Below are 7,093 nucleotides of genomic sequence, written 5' to 3'. Positions count from 1 at the left end.
CAATTTTTAGGCTTAAAAATTCTTGGATGGAAATTCCTCTTTCTATTTTCCCATAATTTCATGGCTTTTAAATATGTCATCATTGTACGGAGTCTTCACAGAAACCGGTGGTAGTATATCATTCATTTTATGTGTCTACAGCAGGAAAGTAAGATTGGACTAGACACTGTGGACATGTGATGTGGGTGGGAGGATTAGATTACTCTGAAGGAGCTTCAGGCATTAGTGCCATAAGCATTGCATTGAATTCTTTTAGAGGGATGGAGAAAATTCAAAAGAAAAGAGATCAGAGACTAAAAATTCAATAAATCATGGTTGGTGAAAGTAGAAATATTAACTGGAGAAGAAAAGTACATATAACACTAGTTTCAAACATTCAAAGAGCTGACCAGTAGGAGAGAATTTAAGATTTTTTATATGGTCCAGTGGCCCCAAGTAGAAGACATAAAGAAAGTTTTGCCTAAAGGTAAGGAAGCAATCATGAAGATGTCCAAAGATGCAGTGGGAATCTTGTTCAAGGTGGCAAACAGAACACATACATATATATATCCTTTTGCTTCCAAATTCCACAGAAATGTCAGTAAAGAAGAACAAACAGTAATAAATTAATGATAGAACTGGGTACAGGAGATGAGGCATCAGGGAACCAGAGATGTAGACAAATTTCTTGAAAGTGGAAAATACTTGGAATTGTATTGTATTAACAGGTTAAATCACATTCACAGAAGAAGGCTGCCATGGGGGCAGGAGCTATTTTTTCCTGGCAGCAGACACACTGAGAGGCTCAACACTTGGAGTCTGAGAGGGAAATTGGAAAGAAATCAACTGTGGAATAACTGTGTGAGTCATAGCCTACATTCCCCTTCTCTGTGTCACATGCTCAGGCTAAAACCAGAGGGCTGAGCTCTAAAATCATTGAATAGTCTGCAAGACAAGGAGCCCCAATAAGGCCAATGCCTCCAATGAGTAAAATTTTCTTCAATTTGCCTGGGAAGTGGGTGAGATGGGGAGGGGGCTTCCTACCTCCCCCCTCTCACCACAAGATCTAAAGTGAAGCCCATCATGAGTTCCCCGTGTGTAGACAGAAGGAGAGGCTCAGGCAAGGCAGAGCTATCTGTATGAAACAAGCTGTTCTGCCTCAGTTACCATGATGAATCAAAAGCCAAGGACCATAAGAATCTGGGGCAAAAATATGGGCAAGAGAAGCAGGTTGTGATGGATAAACCGACCATGGATGAAAGAGATGATTCAGGGAAGAGAAAATATCTTTCAATTAATTTCATTTAGTATCCTCATAGACATTCAAGAAAAAAAAAAAAAAAATAGGTCGTTAAGAAAACAATCAAAACCAAAAATTGTTCTTAAAATTAAAAAAGAATTGCCAAAGTTAACAATTTAATTGGGGGGCCTGCAAGGAAAGATTGAAGAAATCTCTCTGAAGATAGAGCAAAAGGTTAGAGATAGAAAATATGGGAGAAAACTAGAGAGAATAGAAAAGAACAGCCCCAAAGTTCTAACATCCAATAGACTTCAGAATGAGAATAAAGACAACACAAAAAAGAAAGAATAAGTGATAATTTGCCAGACTTCAAACTGTAACCACCTGGAGAATGTAAAATAGGATATGAATGAACCTGCTCTAACACACATTCTTGTCACATTTTAGACATTGAGAATAAAGGGAAGAGTCTAAAAGCTAAGAGAATAGGTTTTTCTAAAAAAATTAATGATTCAGTTGGCATTAGGTATAGCACCAGCAACCCTAAATGCTAGGAAAAAAACAAGAAGCATGCTTTCAAAATGGTTGAGGGGAAATGTTTTTGAACCTAAAATTCTCAACCTAGTCAAACTATCAATTAAGAATGAGGCATTTTCAAACATGCAAGAACTCAGACCACTTACTGTCCACAGACTATTTCTGAAAGAATTACTCAATCAAAATAAAAGAGAATCCAATTAAGAGGAAGTCATAGGATCCAAGAAACAGAAGCTCTAACCCAGGATTGTAGTGAAAAGAAATTCCAGGGTGACAACTTTGAGACAGGCCCAGAAAGTCATCAGTCCAACTTAGAACCAGAAAAAAGAGGCTCTGTGCAGAATCTCTTTCAGCAGAGCATGTATTTCTTCTGATAAATGAATTATTGAGAACTGGGTGATTTTGATAACAAGGCAATGGCATATTAAAGCCATTGTGATATGGGGCCATCCTAACTCTCTCTAAATTTTAAAGTTATTTTCTACTTCTAGTAGCAAAGATTTATCAACAAGAGTTAACATCTCCTCTACAGGCTCAATGGCACTACTTGGTTCTTCAGTGAACTATATTTCCATAGATATATTGTGTATAATACTTTTTAGTTTTTAATTTTTAAAATCAACTTAAAAACAAAGCATCAAATATGTAACTGTAGTTACAGAACAAATGTAAAAACAATAGTAAGCTAGAATGGAGATTTGAGAGAGGGGTACTGAAATCTTTGACAATAGTCGATTTGTCATATTACTCATTGCAGTTTTATCGGTTTTTGCTTCATATATTTTGAAGTGCTGTTATTAGGCACACAAGCATTTAGGGTTGTTGTATCCTCTTGATGAACTGACCCCTTAATAATCATAGAAGTGACTTTCCTTGTCCTTGGTGATATTCTTTGTTTTGAAATCTACTTTGTCTGATAGTAATATAACCACTCTAACTTCATTTTGATTAAACTTAGCATGGTATATCTTTTCCATCCTTTTATGTGTAACTTATTTGTTTCTTTATATGTAAAGTGTAATTCTTGCTTTTTTATGCAAACTGACAATCTCAATTGAAGTGTCTAAATCATTAACATATAATGTGATTACTGATATAGTAAACTTTAATTTATTATCTTGTTATCTGTTTCAATTTCTACCATCTATTATTTGTTCCCCTTTTTCTTTTTTCTGCCTTCTTCTGGACTGAGTAATTTCTATGACTCCATTTTACCTCCTTTGTTGGCTTCTCAGCTATAACTTTTAATTTTGTTATGTAGTGGTTGCTTTTTGGTTTAGAGTAGACACGTAACTTATACAGTCTAGCATAAAGTGATGGCATCCCACTTCCCATATAAGAATCTTAAAATAGCATAATTCCATACTATAGATAGGACAATAGACATTGTGCTATTGTTGACATGCATTTTATTTTTACTTGTTATAAACACCACATTTGTTATTATTTTAGATATTTAAATGCAAAGAAAAATTCTTATTTGCCCAAGTATTTACTATTTCCAATGCTCTTCATTCTTTGGAATGATACATATTTCCATCTGATATCATTTTCCTTCTGCTTAATGGATTTCCTGTAACAATTCTTGTAGTATGGGACTATCTGTAATGAATTCTTACAGGTTTTGGCATGTCTGAAGAAGTCTCTATATTGTCTTTTTTTTTTTTATTAGAGAAGTTTGAGTTTACAATTGCCTTCATTTTTGAAAGATGTTTTCATTGGGTATAGAATTCTGGGTTGATGGCTTTTTCTTTCATGCTTTTTATGATGTCGCTCTACTGTCTTCTTGTTTGCATTGTTTGCAACAAGAAATTTGCTGTCACCATTATCTTCGTTCCACTTTATGTAATATGTCTGTTTTCTATGACTGCTTTTAAAATTTTCTCTTCAACACTGGTTTTGATCCATTTGATGATAAGGTGCCTTGGTTTTCTTCATGTTTCTTGTGCTTGTGGTTTATGGAATGTCTTGGATATGTGGTTTTATAATTTACATCAAATTTAGAAAATTGTTGGCCATTATTTCTTCATAAATATTTTCTGTCTTTCCCCTGCAATTACATGTATATTACAATTATATGTATGTTAAGCCACTAGTAGTTTCCCATGACTCACTTGCACAGTGTTAACTTAAATTTTTAAAATCTATATATTGAATTTTGGATAGTTCTTATTGCTATGTCTTCAAGTTCACTAATACATCCTTCTGCAATGTCTAATCACTGTTAATCTCATCCAATGTATGTTTCATGTCAAACACTATAATTTTCATCTCTAGAAGTTTGATTTGGGTCATTTAAATATCTTCCATGTTTCTACTTAACTTTTTAAACACATGGCATACTGTCACAATAACTGTTTTAATGTCCTTGTCTGTTAATTTTAACATCTATGTTAGTTCTGTTTTGGTTTCAACTGATTGATTTTGTTTCACTCATCATTGGTCAAATTTTTCTGTTTCTTTGTTTTCCTGGTGTTTTAGTTTCCTAGGCTGCTTAAAGCAGATACCATGCAATATGTTGGCTTAAACAATGGGAATTTATTAGGTTACAGTTTGAGCCATGAAAATGTCCAAATCAATGCATCATCAAGGCAATGCTTTTTTCCCAAAGATCAGAGCTGCTGGTGATCCTTGGCTCCTCTGTCAAATGGCAAGGCACATGGTAACATGGTAACATCTGGTCTCTCCCTCTCTCCCTTCTCTTCTGAGTTTCCTTTCTTTCAGCTTCTTGCATCCATGGCATGTTTTCTCTCTCTCTCTCTGTCTCTCTCTCTGTCTCTCTCTCTCTCCTTTATAAAGTACGTCAGTGATATGATTAAGTCCCATCCTGAATGAGGTGAGTCATACCTTAACTGAAGTAGCCTTGTCAATAAGTCCTACTTTCAATGGGTCCACACCCACAGGAATGGACTAAATTTAAGAACATGTTTTTCTGGGGTACATACAGCTTCAAACCACCACACCTGGTAATTTTTGTTACTGTGTTCCACGCATTGTATATTTTTCCCTGTTGGGTGTTGGATATTTTTTTAATCCTATAAATATTCTAGAGTTTTGCTCTGGGATGCAGTTAAGTTACTTAGAAACAGTTTGATCCTTTCCAGATCTCATCTTTAAAGTTAGGCAGGACCAGAGCAGTGTTTAGTCTAGGGCTAATTTTTTTTCCCACTACTGAGGCCATGAATTAGGAAGTTTTCTGGACTGAGTGGTGGCAAGCCATTCCTGGCCATATGTGTGCACTGGATACTCCTCCATCTAATCTTTTTTTTCTCTGGCCTTGGCCTTGGGTTGTTTCCTCATATGCATGAAAGTGATCAATACGCTGATGAATCCTTGAGCAGGATCTCTAGTAGATCTTTGGAGTTCTCTGCCTATACTGCTCTCTTCTCTTTGGTACTCTTTCCTGTGAATTCCAGCAGCCTTGGTCTCTATAGACTCTTAACTTCATCTCCTCTATCAGGGAGGCCACCAGCTCCATCTGGGTTCTCTCTCCCTGTGCTGCAGCCTAGATGCTCCCTGGGCAATCAAACGACATTTCCTGTTGCTTTCTCCTCTCTCAAGGATTCAGTGTTTGTTTTGCCTGATGTTCAATGTCTTGTAAACTATTATTTATTTATTTTTTTTAAATTCATTTTTGTTGAGATATATTCACATACTGTGCTGTCATACAAAGCATATGTTCAGTTGTTCACAGTACCATTATATAGTTGTGCATTCATCACCACAATTTTTTAACATTTTCATTACCATGCACACAAAAATAATGAGTAAAAATTAAAGTAAAAAAGAACACTGGATGTCTTTTTTCTTTTTTTTTTTTTTTGGCCCCCATTTTCTACTCATCCATCCACACATTGGACAAAGGGGAGTGTGATCCACATGGCTTTCTCAATCACATTGTCACCCCACATAAGCTACAGTTTTATACAATTGTCTTCAAGATTCAAGGGTTCTGGGTTGTAGTTTAATAGTTTCAGGTATTTACTGCTAGCTATTCCAATTCATTAGAACCTAAAAAAGTGTAAACCATTATTTAATATTGTTTGTCCAGGTGTTTGATTGTTTTAGGCAGGAGGGTAAATATAGTCCCTGTTATTTATCCAGACTGGAAATGAAAGCCCCTATTACTTTCATTTTAAAATACAGAGATGGGATGTGTTACTTAAGGAGACAGTAATATGTTGGAAATGTTCAAGCATAGACTGAAAGACCATTTGGCTAGGGTGTTGTAGAAAGCTGGATTATGCACAGGTTTGGGAGAGACGACTGCTGGGAAAGTTGAACTAAGTAAACTTCAACATCCCTTCCAGCCACCAGGGACTAGAAAACTTCAACATCCCTTACAGCTACCAGAGACTAGGATCCTATGTGAATAACTTGTAAATAATTAAACATTTCAGACACTACAGATACTGCTCCTGTTTTCCTTCTTATGGACTTTGGCCTTTATGCTCACCATATCCTTAATTAACAAGTATCATCCCTTTCTATTTTCTATTTTGCTCACCATATCCTTTACAAGTATCATCCCAAAGTATCAACATTGTTAATATTACATCTGTACTGAATGAATGAATGCTATACATTAAAAACTGAAACTTAATCATCATTTCACTTTATTTTGAGTTTCATGCATCCTTCATATTTACTTTCTTTGCTGTGACATTCATTTTCATCGGGTATGTTGTTTCCTCTTCTCATGTAAGATTTCTCGCTAGCTAATTCTGTGCTTTTGATTTTCCAGATCTATTTAGTTTCTTCTATCTCCCTGTTTTTCTGACTTTGAACTTTCATTGACTTTCACTCTAGCTTCTCCAGCATAGTCGTTTCTTGTTCTGATCCTATTGCCAGAGTGGTGGAATCCTCATGGACTGTATTTTCTTGGGTCCAGCTTGGGCATTACTGATCCTATTCATCTTGTCATTCTTCTACCTAAGTTTGACAAATGTTGTCTTAGGAACCCATCTACAGCCCTATTGCATGAAGCAAGAATCTGCCTTGATGACTTGGCCTCAGTACCCTTGTCCTTCTAGTTGTCTGTCCAATCACCCTAAATGAGAAGATGCAGATCATGTGAGCCTAGAACCTTCAAGCTCTCAGCAGCGAATTTGGTCACCATATCTTTGTAGGAATTTGAAGGGACTGTCTTACATTAGCTGAGGAAGACCTTTTTCTTGATTGGAAGTTGCCAACATTCAGAGTGGGATGGGAGTAGGTTTGAAGTTCCTGTGGAAAACTTTGAATGACTAATTAGAAATGTCAGTGACCTTTCTCCCCAGAAACATCACTGTTCGCAATGGTGATATTTCTCTTCTCATATTTGGTTTGGTTATCTTT

The sequence above is a fragment of the Choloepus didactylus genome, chromosome 8 (assembly GCF_015220235.1).
Source record: "Choloepus didactylus isolate mChoDid1 chromosome 8, mChoDid1.pri, whole genome shotgun sequence".
In the NCBI taxonomy this organism is placed as follows: Eukaryota; Metazoa; Chordata; class Mammalia; order Pilosa; family Megalonychidae; genus Choloepus; species Choloepus didactylus.
The sequence above is the reverse complement of the archived record's forward strand: the minus strand, read 5'-3'. Positions refer to the sequence as shown.